This window comes from Pinus tabuliformis, chromosome 4_1, assembly GCF_031772625.1.
Source record: "Pinus tabuliformis cultivar Carrire ecotype Pingquan chromosome 4_1, CPIR1, whole genome shotgun sequence".
Lineage (NCBI taxonomy): Eukaryota > Viridiplantae > Streptophyta > Pinopsida > Pinales > Pinaceae > Pinus > Pinus tabuliformis.
The window spans coordinates 610,678,980-610,699,055 of NC_142303.1; positions in this window are offsets into that span (position 1 = coordinate 610,678,980).

The window sequence follows — 20,076 nt, forward strand, 5'->3', positions numbered from 1 at the left end:
CCACTACTCCATTTTGCTGAGGAGTCCTAGCTGTAGAGAATTCCCTTCTTATTCCATGTTCTTCACAAAAATCGAAAAATTCATTTGAGGTAAACTCCCCACCTCTATCAGATCTGAGGCATTTGATTTTGTGATCTGATTCGTTTTTAGCCAAGGCTTTGAAAGATTTGAATTTTTCGAAGGCTTCGTCTTTGTGCTTCATACGTCCTATCCAACACATCCTGGAGAAATCGTTAATGAATAAAATAAAGTATTCTTCTCCTCGTGGTGACCTTTTCCTAGATGGACCACATACATCAGTATGGACAAGTTCAAGAGGTCTACTAGCTGATCCTTCCTTTTCAGGGAAGTTAGTTCTGGTTTGCTTACCAAACTGACATGATTTGCATATTGTATTGTCTGGAATTCTGATGTCTGGAAGACCACGAATTGCTTGATATTTGCATGCTTTCCTTAACTGTGAGAAGCTTAGATGCCCCAATCTCCGGTGCCATATCCAGTGTTCATCATTCTTGCTTAGATAGCATTGATGTTGTCCTTCTTTGAATATGTACAAATTATTTGGAGTTCTTATGCCTTTGATCACTGTTTTTCCTATATCAAGATCACGAACACTACATCCATTTGATCGAAATATTACCTCTGTTCCTTGATCACACATCTGACTAACACTCAATAGATTATGCTTTAAGCCATCAACATACATAACATTTCCTGCTTTGACCTTTTCTTTTAAAAGAACAGAACCTTTACCTTTTATGAGTGCAGGGGTGTCATTTCCAAATGAGACCTTCTTCTCCTTCTCCAAGGCACTATATGACTGAAGTTTCTCTTTATCACCTGTCATATGTTTCGAACATCCACTGTCGATGTACCATTGATTTTCCTGCCCTTCCGCATATAAGGCTATACCACATCTTTCTGGTTGTGGTTCTTTCATTCTCCATGTTTTGATATTTGAGGCTTGCTCCTTTGTCTGTCGAAACCTGCTCCTGCATTCAGAATCTTCATGACCAAAATTATTACAAATAGAACATTCTATTTCATTTTCAAGAGCAGAAAAGTTATTGTAGGTCCTTTTCATGATCCCAGTCATACTTCTCTATTTTTGAGTTTCTCTAATCATGATAGTTTTGTAGGCAACACACTGAGCTGCTTTGTGTCCAAAGTTGTGACAAGAGAAACATTGGCCATTGAAGAAATTCCTGCGATTATCAACCCTGCGGACCGAATGATTGTAGTTTTCATCCATTCTTGAGGCAAATTGAGAATGATTTACCTATGGTTTGTTGTAGCTTCTGTTTATCCTTGAAGCATATTGCCCCTGATTTACTTGGTGATCTCTATTCATTCTTGAAGGAAAATGTCCCTGAATTGCCTGGTTAGCAGCATTGTGCCTTTGCTGTCTATTGTCAATTTGTTCACTTCTCCTTGCTGCATCAATATAACTTTTGGAGGTGGATTGCTTCTGCGCTTGCGATGCTTCTTCATTATATCCCAGACCTGTCTTGATTTGAGGAGAATGCTGCACTTTGATAATCTCATCTAAATTTTCAGATCCTTTAACAAATCTAAGATTAAGTGATTTAGTTTTCTCAATCTCTTTTCTAAGCCCCACAATTTCACATTCTAACTTTTCATGATGTTTTTCACTTTCAGCAAGTTGTAGTTGTAAAGTTTCTATAATCACATTCTTCTCTTCTAAACTAATTTTGAGTCTAGAAATCTCTTCATAAAGACCTTCTTCATCTATAGCATCCAAGTAATCATCATCTTCAAAAGCCATTAAAAGTCTATAATTATTATTACCTTTTGCTTCTTCATCACTGTTTGAAAGTCCGTCATTGTCATCATGAGTGTAATAGCTTTTCATATTCTGTTTTATGTTCCATATAATTGGTTCCTTACCTTTGTCAATCTTATCTTTATGAGGACACTTGGCAGCATAGTGACCGACTCTTCCACAAGCAAAGCATTTGAAAGGTAACTTACCTCTGAATCTTCCAGCACCCCATTGAAGGTTCTTGAAAAAATTTGATTCTTCCTCTTCTTCTGACATATGTCCTGACTCATAGTAATCTCCTTTGCCTGAAGCCTTGAATGCAGCTTCTCTCCTGTCAGATGGTCCTCCTTTCCTCATTTCGTAAGTAGTTAGAATTCCGTGCAGCTGTGACATAGTAAGGTTCCGTAGATTCTCTTTTTCTTCTATTGCAGAAACTTTTGATTCAAATTTAGAGGATAAGGATCTTAGAACCTTTTCAACCACAACAACCTCTTTTATTTCTTCACCCAAATTTTTCATACAATTAACAATCTCATCTACACATAGGAAATAGTCAGCCACAGTTTCCTCATTGTGCATTCTGAGATTTTCATACTGAATTCTGAGGGTTTGAAGTTTTGCTCGTTTTACCTGTTCATCTCCTTCATAGCTCAGAACAATCTTGTCCCATATTTCTTTTGTTGATTTATACTGCATAACCTTGACAAATTCTGATTGAGATAGACATCCTAATAGAGTATTGACAGCCTTTGCTTTTGTTTCATATTGCTTCTTACCAGCCGGATCTGTAGGAGTTGCAGATGGAAAAGTGTACCCTGTATCTATGATATCCCAGACTTCTGTACCAAGAGATTGAAGATAGGTTGTGACTCTTACCTTCCAATAGACGAAGTTGGTCCCATCAAAAATTGGTGGCCTGATAGATGCTTCTCTCTCGTAGTTGCTCATGATGATAGATCTTCCTTCAAGCGACCAAGCTTCTTTCGAAGGACCTGCTCTGATACCAATTGTTGGAAATAATACTGAGAAGGGGGGTGAATCAATATTATCAAGTCAAATATTTTCTTTTCAAACCCAGATCATATACGCTACTTCAGTTAGTAAAAACCGCATATATACGCAACTACAGATAAGGAAACCCGCGTATACCATGCAAACTTATAATTTAATTTATCTTACAGAAGTTGATCATTAATCTGTGTATCAGAATCAAATAGACAGTACCAGAAACAGTGAAACAGAGCAGAAGACAATCACACACAAGAACACAAGATATAAGGAGGAAACCCAATGTGGGTGAAAACCCCCTGCTGCAATTCGTCTCTATCTTCTTTTTATTTAGAAACTTCTTTTTACAATGTTTCTGTACTAGTGCAGTCTTTACCAGTATGCAAGCTGCTACCTGCAGAGAGCTACCAACCTCTCTTGTTCTCCAGCTTTTCCTGGAAGGGAGCTTCAACCCCCTTAGTTCTTGTACTATCTGGGATACTAGTACACAGGCTCCTACCTGCAGAAGGCTACAACCTTCTCTTTTCTTTCAGGGACCACGTTTCATTAATTTTCAGACTGGATCCACAAATAACATCAATCAAACACCAAGAATTTCTGCATCAATCAATCACCTTTTCACCAATGAAAACTGAATCAAAGTAAACACTTCTCTGACAGTTGTACCCATAACACAGTAATAGTAACCACACACCAATTCTGAACCCAGAACACTACAGCAATAAACAGAAGCAGCTAGAACATAAACCAAGAGATGTACGCTACTTCACTATTCGGCAACCTGCGTGCATAGGCTTCTGTGACAAGACCAACCTGCGTATACGCCGCTTTCACTTACAGAAACCGTGTGTATACGTGCCTTCGCTTCACTGAACCTGCGTATAGATCTATAAAGGATAATTCATTCTTTCAAACATTCAGACATTAGTTAACCCAGATTATCAGATTTATAGATCAAGCGTGCGCCACATATCACAGATCAAAATCATATAGAGATACCACTATTCAAGCCTTAAGATTTTGACCCATCAAGAGAACTTATCCTTTTTCTTGTGCTCAGGTTCCTCCTTCCTTCAGATCCAGATCTGCATCATAACCCAATCACTAGTATTTCAGATCTAGCCCGATCTCAGATATTCAATAATTCAGATGATCTTTGCCCAATGATCTTCTTCCTCTTTTATAGTCTTGCCTTTCACAATACCACGGCCCAAAACCATAACAAATCAATACCAAGGACCCAATACATGGGATCAACACATTAGACGAGATACCAAGGTCCAAAACCATAGGTTCAAATCCAAGGACAAAACACCATGGACCAAAAAATAAGTTTTCCCACATGTACACGCTTTCCCTTGCATGAAAGTGCGTGTATACACATACGCGACTTTGGAATGTCTAACCCGCGTGTATACGCGGCTTCGTTAAGGTGAACCTACGTATATATGATTTCCTTCATTCTGAGAGCCTGAATTGTGATCTGTCATCAAAGTGAGTTGCCATCAAGGACAACACCTGTGCCAAAGCACCAAACCTGTGCAATAATGCCAACAGGGACGTGGTTGAACAGGGGTCTATGAGATTGCCCATGTACACAGACACACACCTGTTCATTGAGAAAGACATCAAGATCACATGGCATGACATCAACTCCATCTTCTCAGGTAGCTTTGAGGAGAATCTCGAGGATTGACAGGTCTATGTGAACATCCATAAGTCAGGATTGTATAAGGTTGCATGCAGTTTTCTCGTGTTTCCATGTGCAAATGTGATCCACTGGATTGTCACACACACTGATCCTTAGACAATGATACTCGGAAGTGTCAGTGGAGAAAGGCTTGCTTCCTTTAGGACAAAGGATTATCAGGATATTTATCATTTTCCATTTCCAGTGAGCAGGATGGATGCACCATTCTACACTCCCAATAGCAGTATGAACATAAAATACATCTTGAAACATTGGGTAAAGGAGCTAGCAAAGTTTAGGACAACACCCAACCAAATATATAGGGTGTAGACACTCAGGAAGGCATATCAATTCTTATTCATCTTCGTATGCCACTTGTATGACCAAGGGAGTACAGATACCTTCCTACAGAGTTGGGTTGCTATGTTCGATTAGCTGGCAAGTGAAGAAAAATTGTTCAACTGGTTCGACATGTTGCCTCTCCAGTTGAAAGTGCATCTATCCAATGTCCAGAGTCCACCCAAGGATCATCAAGAAAGATTCTTAATGTCTACCTACTTTCTCGATGCATTTTGTGTCTGTCAACATTTTCCTAGCATGGGTTGGGCATGGATACCTTCAAAGAGTGTTGTGAACATATCTTTCAAGTTTCTCTCAGATTTCAGCTACTCAGAATTCATGGCTAGAATATCTTACCATTTCATCACCCCTTTGTACACGATGATCTTTGAACAAGATCTGGCCTGCATGTCCCAAGCAGTAATGGAGGCGTTGTTGAACATTGCAGATTGGTACGCCTCACGCGAGGGCACCTTCATCAAGATGTACAATGTAGAGAAATCTCTTCATGTATTGCCAAGGTTTGAAATAGACAAGTTGGTCATGCAGGAGGTTGCATACCACATCTCGACAAGGTTATCAGCTAGATTACACAGGAAGAAGAAGGCTTCATGGCCTACGCTTCCAGTGGAAATTGGGTTGTACGCGATTAGGAACTTGAAAGAAGCGATGCCAAGGTGGTAGACTTCAAGAAGTTTAAGTTCAACACCGAGAGTTTCAACCCATACGACCAACATGTTTTATGCAGGGACCGCTGTGCGAGTGTACTATTCTTGGGTCCACGGGGCATGTCACTGGCCAAATAAGACCCATGGACATATTGTTATAACTCCTATAGGCTTAATGAACTTCTCATCATTGTAGTAGAGTGGCTAGTAGCACTTAAGGCAACAGCACCATAGGGAGCAACAACAACAACAGTAGCAAGCAGCAAACCTGTGCAAGACAAAGGCAAGAGGAATATTGTCGAAAGCACATAGACGGAAAAAAGTTACAAGTTTAAGGAAGAGCCACTTGTGGAAAAAGTAGCTTTGTAGATAGATGCAATGGGGCGACAACATGACATGAGGATAGCGCAAAGAAAGAGAGAGAAGCAAAGACTGGAAGATGCAGAGAGGATGTTGGAGGAAGTCCACCAGAAACTCAAAGAAGAACAAGAGTTGTGTAGAAGACAGAAGGAAGCGCAGTATGAGCATGAACAGGAATAGGAACAAGAACAAGAGGAAGTGCAAGGCACACAGATAGCGCAAAATGCATTGATACAGGTTAAAGACTCTGAACCATCAGTAGATGAGGAACAGGGTGAGAAACTGTAGGAAAAGAAACTTGCTTCACAGGATGAACCAATAGTAGAACAAATGGACATAGAGATGCAGTAGCCGGAACAGGATCAGGATAATGACCTCATGAGAAAAGTAACTGAAGTCACTCCGTAGGCTTCACCAACTCCAACAGCAGAGCAAGTCCCGAGTGAACAAGGGGATACCATTCTATTAGAGGACCATTCGGGGGCACAACATAGCCTTTGATGAATCACAACATAGAGTTGTACAATCACAAAGAGCGTGCGCCCCAAATGAGAATGCATCACCTGCGCACTTTGAAGAATGGGTGATTGTCTCAGATGTACAGAGACATCCAGCCACCTTGGCCGATGCTACAAAGGCTTATGCCAAAGTCACGAGCTCGAGTGTTAAGTTCTTGATGACATAAAATGAGTGCATGGATAAGGAGTTGTAAGCAGCCAAGTAGAGATAGGAACAATCAACAGGATCTGCCAAAGTAGAGATGAAGATGGCCATACTTGCTGAAGTATCAACTCTTGATACAGTCATGTGAATACTATATGATAGGTTTGTCACCATGCAAAAGGCAATTTTCCATCTACATGATCATCACATGCCACAATTGATCATGTACAGACATGGAAAATGAGGTACAAGGGAGCCTCACTTCACTTGCACAAGTGGATGAAGCCACAAGTAGAGTTGGACAAAGAATGCATCTAGAGTCTGACCCTGAACTATGAGGGACTCTCGCCGCTCATCACCAATGTGGAGGCTTTGTAAGCATGGTTTTATAGGAGTTTGGATGTCAGGGTAAGAAAGTACGACACTCGATCGATTAGTATGCTCACCGAGGCCAAAGAGAAAAACCAAGTCAGACTGGAGCTTGATGTGTAATTTGATCAGTTGATGCTCACAGCCACCAATGCAGATTTGCAAGTCAGTGTAGATAATATGTGGATGTACATCATCGGTCCAACTTTGTTCTGGATTAAGTTGTGCATGTTACAGGACAAGTTGGATAGAGGTTCCAAATCAGTGTACCTAGAAGCAATGGAGGCAAGAGTTCATTTCCAGAAAGACATTGTCAAAGAGTACGCGGACACCATTGTGCACTATCAAGCATGGCATCAGTTCATCACCAAGGATCACAGAGAGGAGGTTGATGAGCTGGTCTTCCCACAGTCGTCCGAGTCTTAATGTTGTCTTGTCTAGATGACTCAAGCCAATTTTTTCCCACACAGGTAAATGTGAAAAATGTATCATTTTTGTAAACATGATGTAAAGTGAAAATTCCAATTGTCATTAGTGGAATGAAAATAGTCATATGTAATGTAAAGTGTTAGGTAATGAAGTTGAAGAGTCATGAGGGTAATCCAAGAGTCACAAAGAGGAATGTCAAGAGTCACCCCACCCTTTGTAGTAAATAGAACCTAATAACTCACAGAAGAGGCTTTTGGGAACCAAGATTTTGCTAGGCATTTCTTAGAGAGGGCTTGGAGAGTATTGTGATGAGCCTTGGCTTCTCCACAGTGCAGATAAAGTACGTCTCTTTGGAGGAGCAAGCGGTGTTGAGTGTAACGTTCCACTATTGGGGCTAGCAACTATCATGGTTGTATGTATGGCTAGAACCTTCAATTTTTATAATATAATAGAGGCAACATGTTTCATGCATATGTTGTTATTGTAGTTCCACTATTCTGGATACTTTAGCAATGTATGTATTTTTACTTACGCATTGATGTATGGACTATTCCGTATGTGATTGTATGAATCTTATTGAAGTGTGTGGTTGGTTTAACTCATCACTTTGGATTGTCGATTATTATACTTTCCAGTTTGTGGTGTTGTTCAGCTTGTGTGTTCCTTTCAGGCTGTGTACTATTACAAGCTTCTAAGGGATACCCTTCTTTTCCCTTTGTGTGTTAGAACCTCCCCATGCATCTCTCTTGACTTGCTGCAAGGTCACACACTTGATTCCAACAAGGATATCTTGCTTACCTATGCTCACTATCGTAGTCAAGGCATAGATTTACTACCCACTATTGGGACTCATACTCCAAATTTTTTGAGGTCTAGTTGGGACTTCTTACCGGGGAGATCCCCTGACGTGTTGGCGGGTCCAGCATTGCCATCATTTCTAGTGCTAGAAAGAGGGCCAGGTGATAAGCTGAGACATCAAAGTCTATTTTGAATCTTCACACATTTGTCATGTCTTATGTTACACTTCGTCCTCCGAGATGTATTTCTTATGGAGATGACTTTGAAATATCATAGGAATTCTAGATCTCTTGTCATAGAACACATATGAAGGTGAAGCAGAACATCTTTGGAGAGGCATAGTCTTGCCTTTTCCAATCTATGTGACAGCCTCGAAACCCATGAGGATTATGTGATCTACGTGTTGTTCGAATTCACACTTCATGGGCACCCATTGCAATGGCTTGTCACACTACCCAAAAAATCTATTCACTCATTTGGTCACTTTGTTATAGATTTATCTGATGCTTTCCATTTGTTTGACCTTCAATCACTTAATAAAAAATTATTGAATTATGGAAAGCTCCTGATGAATCCTTGGCGAAATCCTGCGATCACTTTCTTAATATCGCAGTTCAATTCCCAAAGGATGAAATTGATTGGAAATTTCTCAATGAAATATTTTAGTATCTTCTTCACATATCTGAGAATCTGCATATCTTGGAATCATTCAAACCGACCCCAGAATACCTCGGTGTTCGAGCTGCTAAATCCAAGGCGGACACGGTTACTGTCACAATTGACTCCCTATCCTCATCTCATAAAATAGCTCTGGCCCCGCAATGTGAGGCAAGAGAAGGTGAACATCTATATGTTGAAATGTCGCATCCTCCCACCCCACCTGCTCTTGATCTTTGTGCATATTTGGTTGACAAGATTTTTAGTTGTCACGTGTTCTTGTTTCCTCCATCCCCGCATGTTGATCCTCTGAATTGTACTGTGTTGTGTTCTCCTGTTCCAGACTCCACACTTGTTGTTCACGAGGATCAAGTTGTCGATGGAGTTGTTGTTGAGAAGCCAACCTGCGCTATCATTTATGATGAGTATGTGTGGGAATCGGAAGAAGAAACCATGGTGAAGGATGACCTCCTTCTTTCTGCACCTCATCCACTTTTCCCTGACATCTTTGGTGATTCTTCCATTGTTGATTTTCCATGTGAGAATACATTCCGGATGCATCTACTTCTAATCATTCATAGAATACACCAAATGTTAGTATATCATTGCATAGCAGAGAAGACACATCTGAGTTTGCAAATCCACTCAATATTTCATCTATCATTTTCAAAAAAGAATAGGGTGGAAATTCTTGATTCTCATCAACCCCTCTCTAAAATTCATTATATCATGAGGATGTTAATGAACATATCAAAAATTTCTATCATGGTTGTCATGATCTATTTTCCCCTTCATTCAATCACGATGTTGATTCATTCTTCGTTGATATTTTTAAGCCACCCATCTTCAATGATCTACCTATTGATGAAATGAAAACCCCACAAGCTATCGAGGCACTTCATCCCAAGCTGATGGTTATGTCAGGTTTTCACTGTCTTGAAGGTCGATTCCACTCCAGATAACAAATATGTTGAAACACTTAAGGCTCCTCATCACTCTCCTGTTTACATTCAAGATCAATCCATTTCACAGAATTCACATCCTCCACCTGAACCACATGATTCCAATGCATTGGAGGAATCATACATAGCTAGCACTCTTGCTCAACATAAGTTGTCTTTCTTTCTCATGTTTGCTTATTTTTCACGATCAAAAGAATGTGCATGTTTGTTGTCTACGCACAGTGCGATGTATGACCATGATATGTCCATAGAATGCTTGTCCTGCGCTTTTATTCTTTTATTTTATGTGGATATTTTTAAACTCAGAGCGTGTTGGTCTTCACAGTTATATATTTCCTTTTTGTTGATTTACACATTTATCATTCTCATATACCACACCTTGACCAACATGGGTCAACCAATGTGTTGATCGCTGCATTGGAAATATCACTTTACATGAAAAGGCCCATGCACTGCTTAGTTTAGGAGTAGTAGTGTTTTCTTTCTTGTTTTTCTTTGATTGCATGTTTGCTTTGCTTTTATTTACTTCTATCCTTTGCTTTATGTTTGTTTTCTTGTTTTCCGCCCGTAGGTTAAGTTCGCATGAAATCGTATGTGGCTCTCGAGACATGAAAGGTAAAGTACAAGAGGACTTGTACAACTATCAACACTTGGTTATCTGTTGTCCTCTCTCTTTATGAAAGAGATTTTTGTCTTTAGTCGATGATATCCTCATGGAAAATATGTTATGTTCATAGTGAGTTTTGGGGAAAACACAAAACTTGCACTTTAATTAGTACCACCTACTCTAATCGGTTATTTCGGGTTAACCCTTGTCAGCTCAGTCAAGTAGAGTAAGGTGAGGAGGAAAACCTTAACAATCATTGTAAGAGGTATACATAAAATACTTCTCTGAAGGGACAACCTCTTCTGCTCTCAATAAGTCGGGATCCCTCTTCTTCCTCTGAAATAAATAAGTTCCTATGCATAGTTTTTTGAAAAATGAAAATGAAAATGAAAAAATTGATAAGGAGAAAGAAGAGAAAGGCTTCCTATGCAGAGAGGTGAAGCAAGTAACTCCACCAGGGTACTGACCAGGCTCGTTGGAAGCGGAGTGATGCTTGTGTTCCTGTGTGACTCTGTCGGGGTACTATCCAGGCCTGCTAGTAGTGGAGAAACATCGGAGATGAAACTAAGACTCTAACATCTAAATTATTTGTGCACCAATATACCCCTCATCCCCAATCGTAACAACTAACTTGACTTGGTTTGGAATGTGTGTTGACTGATCAAGAGAATGGTAAGGGACTATATCTTTAACTCAAGATTAGTGTCGAAGCCATGACGCTCGGAGAATCGAAAAATACATTCGAAAAAGTTAGACTCAATTTTCACGAACAAGGTCCATACATAGAGCTGGAGTTATACTAGTGTGTCACCAATGTTGTAGAGGCTACAAACACCCTCCAAAATTTTGCCTTCGCTTCATTTTGGAACCTCCCTCCTTGAAATCACCGCAACTATCCTGCACTGATCAGCTACTTGTTTCTATTTGATTTTATCTGTTGTTTAACATCCTGTGTTCAACTCACTTGTCCCATCGATAAACTACAAGCACACACAGTGATTGGTTCACATCGGGTTAACCAGCTGTCAGGAAAAAGTGCGTAAACCTAGAGGACAATTTGTCTTCCCCTCAGGAATTGCGTAGAGTAGCCCAGTAGCTACCCTGCACTCAGAAATTGCAAAGAGTAGGCCAGTTGGCACTGATCTCTAGAAATGTGCAATTCCAGCCAGCTGGCACTGCTCTCCAGAATTGTGCAGAGAAGGCAAGGCTAGCTGCACTACCATCTAGAAATGCACAGAACTAGCCCAGCTGCACTGCTCTCCAGAAATGCGCAGAGCAGCCCAGGCCAACTGCAATGTTCTCCATAATTGCGTAGAACTGGCCAACTCCACTACTCTCTGGAAATGCGCAGACCATCCTAGCATCACTGCTCTGGAAAATTGCATAGAGCTGGCCAACCAGACAGGGCCACTTAGTCCATAAACAACATAGAACTTTTTCCTCAGTTGTTGTTCGTTGCATGCACTGGCAGGTTGCCCAATTTCCACCAGAATTGCGCAATCCTTCTTTGCATGTCGGGAAGCTTTTCCCGAAAAAGAAAAAAGTAAAAAAGAAAAAAATCATCCCTAGATTTTAGGGATCTATTTTTAACAGCATGAGTTACATGAAAAACAATTTTTAGAAACTCCCCGCCAATTGTCACTTTTTCCTAGATTTGTGGTATGCATGTCATAAACCCTAATTTCGCCAAATCTAGTTAAATGACACCTCATAGCTCAGTCTTCACATTAGGTCTTGGAGCTCTGGAATTCCCGAGGCATCTAGGAACCTTCGACACAGTCATTGTAACTTTTCCTGGTAAGTTTTGTTTTTCGTGCCTTTTGCCGCTTTTTCTATCGCTTTTTAGTTTTCGGCTTGCATGAGTGATGTTTCCTTGTTTTTATTAAATAACCGCTAGTGTTTCAATATATTTTAGTTTGTAGAAGTGTTTTTTCAAGTTTTTCATTACCTTTCCTTAGTGTCACATGCATAACATTGTTTCTGCACTCACAATCGTCGTTGTGGTGACTCACTTCATGAGTTTCTTGTTTTTGTCATTTTACTAATTTATACACTTAATTCAAGTGCATGCATGTCCATTTCACTCAGATTTGCACCATATTTTCACACACACTCAGTCCTTCATGTTTTCAGGTTGTCATTGGGCAGATCTGGGCTAACTTGGGCTAGATCTTGTCTCTCCCAGCATGCTCTACACATTCCTGGCAGTCAAGGATCTGCCTTGCCTCCAAGAATTGCGCAGAGGCTACCTACACTATCTCTCAGTTGGGCTATGCACAATCCTGTGAGGCAGTGCCCAGTCTTGTCCACTAAAAATGTGCAATGTGCAGTCCCAGCTAGCAACCCAGCCTGACTATTCTGCGCATTGCGTAGTTTTAATCAGAAGTCAGCCTCACTGGACTGTGTATTGTGTAGATCCAGCTAGCAGTCAACTTCACTGGCAGTTGGGATTGTGCAATGCGTAGTTCCAGCTGACAGTCTTCCAGCTTCCCGAAGTCAATGTTGTGCAATCTTGCCCAGCAGTCACCAGTTTGTTGCCTACATGTTTCTCGAGTTGTTTGATGTTTTTAGTTGAATCTGTCTCGCCATGAGTGTCTTCTCTATCTCTAGGTACCATGGGCTTTTTAGCAGCTTCTCAGCAATACAGGTATCATGGCCTCCAAGAGAGCTGGATCAAAAGACAGTTGAAATAAGTATTGGGGACGTTGTTGAACAGGGGTCTATGAGCTTTCCCGTGTACACATACACAAACCTATTCATTGAGAAAGACATCAATATCACATGGCAAGACATCAACACCATATTCTCAGGAAACTTTGAGGAGAATCTAGAGGATCAACAGGTCTATGTGAACATCCATAAGTCAGGATTGTACAAGGTTGCATGCAGTTTTCCCATGTTTCCGTGCCCATATGTAATTCACCATATTGTCTCACACACTAATCCTGAGACAATGATACTGAGAAGTGTTAGTCGAGAAAGGCTTGCTTCCTTTAAGACAGAGGATTATCACGAGATATATCATTTTCCATTGCCAGTGAGCAGGATTGATGCATTGTTCTACACTCCCAACAGTAGCACGAACACGAGAGACATATTGAAGCATTGGACAAAGGAGCCAACAAAGTTTAGGATGAAATCCAACCAAATATATAGGACGAAGAAACTTAGGAAGGAATATTAGTTCTTGGTCATCTTCACATGTCGCTTGTATGGCCAAGGGAGTACAGAGACCTTCCCACAGAGTTGGGTTGCTATGTTGGATTGGCTAGTAAGTGAAGGAAAATTGTTCGACTGGTTCGACATGTTGGCTCTCCAGTTGAAAGTGCATCTATCCAATGCCTGGAGTCCACCCAAGGATCAACAAGAAATATTCTTCATGTCTACATACTTTCGCATTGCAATCTATGCTCGTCAACAATTTCCTGGCATGGGTTGGGCATGGACACCTTCAGAGAGTGTTGTGAACGTATATTGCAAGTTACTATCATATTTGCAACTACCGAGGAGTCGTGGCTAGAATATCTGACCATTTCATCGCCCCTTTGTACATGATTATCTTTGAACAAGGTCCACCCTACATGGCCGAGGCAGCAATGCACATGTTGCTGAACATTGCAGATTGGTATGTCTCACCCAAGGGCGCCTTCACCAAGTTGTACTGTGTCGAGAAAGCTCCGCATGTATCACTAAGGTTTTGTACAGACAAGTTGATCATGCAGGAGGTTGCATACCACATCTCGGCATGGTTATCACCTAAATTGCATAGGAAGAAGAAGGCACCATGGCCTACGCTTCCTATGTGAATTGGGTTGTACGCGATCGAGAGTTTGAAAGAAGCGAATTCCGAGGTGGTAGACTTCAAGAAGTTTAAGTTCGGCACCAAGAGTTTCAACCGTATGACCCACATGGTTTATATAGGGACCACTGTGTGAGAGTGTACTATTCTTGGATCCATGGGGAATGTCATTGGCCAAAGGAAGACCCATGGAGATATTGTTATAACTCCTCTAGGTTCAATGAACCAGTCAGTATTGTAGTAGAGTGGCTAGCAGTACCCAAGGCAGCAGCACCACAGGGAGCAACAACAACAGCAGTAGCAAGCAGCAAACATATGCAAGACAAAGGAAAGAGGAAGATTGTTGAAAGCATAGAGACGGAGCAAAGCGACAAGTTTAAGGAAGACAAACTTGTGGAAATAGTGGCTTTGAAGATAGATGAAAAGAGGCAACAATGGGAGAGGAGGATAGTGCAAAGAAAGAGAGAGAAGAAAAGACTGGAAGATGCAGAGAAGAGGTTGCAGGAAGTCCAGCAGAAGCTCAAAGAAGAATAAGAGTTGCACAGAAGAGAGAAGGAAGCGCAACATAAGCATGAACAGGAATAGGAACAAGAGGAAGTGCAAGGCACGCAAACAACGCAAAATGCATCGATATATGTTGAAGACTCCGAAGCAGCAGCAGATGAGGAACAGGGTGGGAAACCTCAGGAATAGGAACTTTCTCTGCAAGATGAACCAATAGTAGAACACATGGACATAGAGATGGAGCAACCGAAATAGGATCAAGACAATGACCTCATGCGAAAAGCAACTGAGGTCACTCCATAGGCTTCACCAACTCCAACAACAGAGCAAGTCCCGAGTGAACAAGGGGATACCATTCTCTTGGAGGGCCATCCAGGGGTACAACATAGCCTCTGATGAATCACAACATAGAGTTGTACAATCACATAGAGCGTGTGCCCTAGATGAAAATGCATCACCTGTGCACTTTGAAGAATGGGTGATTGTGTCAGATGTACAGAGACATCCAGCCACCTTCGCCGATGCTACAAAGGCTTATGTCGAAGCCACAAGCTCAAGTGTTAAGTTCTTGATAACATAAAATGAGCACATGGCTAAGGAGTTGCAAGAAGATAGGCAGAGAAAGGAACAATCAACATGATCCAACAGAGGAGAGATGAAGATGGACATACTTGCTGAAGTATCGACTCTTGAGACAGTCATGTGGAGATTGTATGAGAGGTTTGTCACCATGCACAAGTTAGTTATCCATCTACACGGTCATCAATAGCACTGCACAGGATAGCATGAACACTCACATATATATATGTCGCATTTTATCATGTACAGACATGGAAAATGAGGTACAAGGGAGCCCCGCTACACTTTCACAAGATGATGAAGCCACATGTAGAGTTAGACAAAGTATGTATCCGGAGTCTAAGCCGGAACTATGAGGAACTCCCACTGCTCATCACCATTGTGGAGACTTCATATGCATGGTTGTACAGGAGTTTGGATGTCATGTTGACAAAGTACAACAGCCCATCAATTGATGCACTCACTGAGGCCAAAGAGAAGAACCAAGTCAGACTGGAGCTCGATACGTACTTTGATCAGTTGATGCTCACATCCACCAAGGTAAATTTGCAAGTCAACATTGATAACATGCAGATGTACATCGTCGGTTCGGCTTTGCTAAGGAATAAGTTGCGCATGTTACAGGACAAGTTGGACAGAGGGTCCAAATAATTATACCTAGAGGCAATGGAGGCAAGAGTTTGTTTCCAGAAAGACATCATCAAAGAGTACGCGGACACCATTGCACGTTATCAAGCATTACATCATCTCGTCACTGAGGATCACAGAGAAGAGGTTGATGAGATGGTCTTACTGTAGAAATTTCTCTACAGATCTATCTTTCTACAACCATGTAGAAAATATGTATGTAGGTTAACCCGATAATGAAATATAAATCAAAGCAGAATACTAAACCTACTTCTACTATCAAAGTTTGTGGAAGCTTAAAGATCAAACTGAACGCATATAACTAGAAGAAGAAGAATCAATGCACAATACACATGAAAATACTTTGGGGAAAGCCTCAGCTAAAAACCCCACTATCTGTATTATCATACAAGGTGGAAATACATAGGAATTATACAAAGCCTTAGCTCTCACAGCTAGCCAGCTCTCAGTACAATCCTCACAAATGCTCACAGGCAATCAAAGCTTCTCACAAGCCTTCCTCTCTGCCCTCCAAGCTCCTATTTCCTTGCGTTGTTCCTCTAGGATGATTCACCTTCAACCAAGTGTAACACTATTCTTACGCACTGTAAAACTGCACAATCCTCAAGGAACCTTCCTTGACTGCATGCATGAGTTTCCTTTATAGGAAAACACATGCAACTGATAGTACACTGTCCTTGACATTTAGCTCAACTGGGTCTTTCTTAGAATAGACATGCATGAGTTACTGATGAGAGAATCTTTAGTTATCTGGAGTACACTTGTTGAGTGCATGCATGCATCAACTGACTAATAACTCACAATTAGTTCCTCAAACAGTTTGGAACTAATTTAACTAGACTTAACTCAGTAAACTGAGCTAACTAATTACAACTCAAATATAACTCAATCTTATCTCCTTAATTAAGGGATAATCTCCTTAATTTAAGGGATAACTATTGCATGACTTAAGAAAGACTTCTAACTTGAATTTCTCCAACTAATTAATCCATAATGAATTAATTGATTATTTCCAAGTAGCTAGTGAGACTAAATTCAAATTTTAATTCACAATTTTAATTCAAGGACAAATTAAAATTGGAATATCTGGATTGTATTTTTATCATTTCTTGTTGCTATTTTCAACACTCCCTCTCAACAAGAAAGGAATTCAACTCGATCCCGACCATGAACCTTTGGAATGTTATGCATGCAACACTTCTCTCTAGTGTTGTTGCTCCAGCAACTTCAAAAACAAAAAAAAAAACATCCAACCTGAATCAATATGATGCATCTATCATCAAAGTCTCTGACTATTATTGCCTCTATCAACTGAAAAATTTGCGCTTCTGCTGACTCTGCCTTTCTGCTTTGTTTTCAATCCTTCTCTGTGCTCTTCAGTATCTACCTGCTCTAGCCTCTATCACTTTGATCTCTGACTGCATCAATCCCACTGATTACTCGCGCTACTATGTACTTTGGGCTCTCGTAGCAAGGTACGATCCATGAGATAAAACCTCTCAATGGACCCTGCCCAATTTCAGTCTTCTTAGGACTATCACTTCACATCGCCCCACCTCACACTTGGAGATATGGCTGCATGTGATCCCTCTGCCCACTTAGATAGAAATTCCCCCCTAATGGAGGTATCTGCATGAGTGGATCTCTTCACTCGGTCTCCTCTCTACTTCTCCAATTGTGGCTCCTCCACAATTGTCTGAGACTTCTTCTAGGGTTGCATGTTGAGAGGTAATTTACTCTCCCTCTCAACCACCAAGTCTCTCAAATTTGCCTTGCTCCTCAAGGCTTTGCATGCTTCTTGAACCTCAAGAGAATATAGGTTCTTAACTCGTGAACCGATCTGTTTCTCCTATTTCGTGGTGATGTGTCTAAGGAAAACCTTTCCCTTACTAAAGATAACATCATAGCCTTTGTCGTCCAACATCACAACCGATATCAAGTTCTTCTTCAGTCCAGGCACATACTTCACATCTGTCAAGGTGATAGGAGCTCCATGCTCCCTCTGAAAAGAAACCGTGCCCATTCCTGAAACACTATACCTTTCATCGTCACCCATCTCTATACGCATCTTGAGGTATTTATCCTCCAAGGTACTGAATAAACTTTTATCACCAGTCATGTGGAATGAGGCTACACTGTCAAGATACCAGACACAACCCATCATTGATGACACCATGCATGCGATGAGGGTAAAGTCCATTTCGAACTGAGAGGCTAATGCCTCACATTCTGATCCTTCCAAGGATCCCTTCTTGGACTTCTTAGATGGGAAATTAGTCACATAATGTCCCATCTCAATTGAAGTATGATATGAATTCGATTTGCACCTGCAAGCCCTAACTGCAAACATCGAATTCTCTTCTCAGTATATTGTTCACAACTCCAATAAACTTTGCTCCAATACCATGTAGAAATTTCTCTACAGATCTATCTCTCTACAACCATGTAGAAAATCTGTATGTAGGTTTACCCGATATTGCAATATAAATCAAATAAGAATACTATAACCTACCTCTACTATCAAATTTTTGCGGAAGCTTAAAGATCGAGCTGAAAGCATATAACCAAAAGAAGAAGAATCAATGCACAATACACATGAAAATACTTTGGGGAAAGCCTCAACTAAAAACCACACTATCTATATTATCATAGAAGTTGGAAATACATAGGAATTATACAAAGCCTTAGCTCTCATAGCTAGCCAGCTCTCAGTACAATCCTCACAGATGCTCATAGGCAATCAAAGCTTCTCACAAGCCTTCCTCTCTGCCCTCCAAGCTCCTATTTCCTTGCGTTGTTCCTTTGGGATGATTCACCTTCAACCAAGTGGAACACTGCTCTTACACACTGTAAAACTGCGCAATCCTCAAGGAACCTTCCATAACTACATGCATGAGTTTCCTTTATAGGAAAAAACATGCAATTGATAGTACATTGTCCTTGACATTTAGTTCAACTGGGTATTTCTCAGAATAGACATGCATGAGTTATTGATGAGAGAATCTTCAGTTATCTGGAGTACACTTGTTGAGTTCATGCATGCATCAACTGACTGATAACTCACAATTAGTTCCTCAAATAGTTTGGAACTAATTTAACTGGACTTAACTCAGTAAACTGAGCTAACTTATTACAACTCAAATATAACTCAATCTTATCTCCTTAATTAAGGGAAAATCTCCTTAATTTAAGAGATAATTGTTGCATGACTTCAGAAAGACTTCTAACTTGAATTTCTCCAACTAATTAATCCATAATGGATTAATTAATTATTTCCAAGCAGCTGGTGAGACTAAATTCAAATTTTAATTCGCAATTTTAATTCAAGGTATAATTAAAATTGGAATATCTAGATTCTATTTTTATCATTTCTTGTTGCTATTTTCAACACTTACGACATCCATCTCAGTCTTAGCGTTGTCTTGCCTGACTGACTCAAGACAATTTTGTCCCACATGTGTATATGTGAAAAATGTATAATTTTTGTAAATATGATGTAAAGTGAAAATTCCAAGTTTCATAAGTGGAATGCAAAGAGTCATATGTAATGTAAAGAGTTATGCAATGAAGTTGAAGAGTCACGAGGGTAGTCCAAGAGTCACAAAGGGGAATGTCAAGGGTCACCCCACCCTTTGTTATAAATAGAACCGCATAACTCATATAAGAGGCTTTTGGGAGCCGAGCTTTTGCTAGGCATTTCTTAGAGAGGGCTTGGAGAGTATTGTGACGAGCCTTGGCTTCTCCACAGTGCATAGCGAATACATCTCTTCGAAGGAACAGGCGATGTTGACTCTAACATTCTACTATTGGGGATAGCGGTTGTCATGGTTGTATGTATGGATGGAAATTTCAATTTATATAATATAACAGAGCCAACACGTTTCATTCATATGTTGTTATTGTAGTTCAACTATTTTGGTTACTTTAGCAATGTATGTAGTTTTACTTACGCATTGATGTATGGACTATTATGTATGTGGTTGTATGAATCTTATTAAAGCATGTTGTTGCTTTAACTCATCACTTTGGATTGTAAAATATTCTTCTTAGTCACTCCCTTGACATGGTCATGCATGCGACTGGGACCCTCTATTTTCTCCCACAACAAGGCATGCATGGAACTAGGGACTTTTCCAAGTAGTTATGTGCCAACGAATCTGGATTTTGTGCCACTTTTTCAAGGCCATGACTCAGGCCACTGCCTAGAACTCCA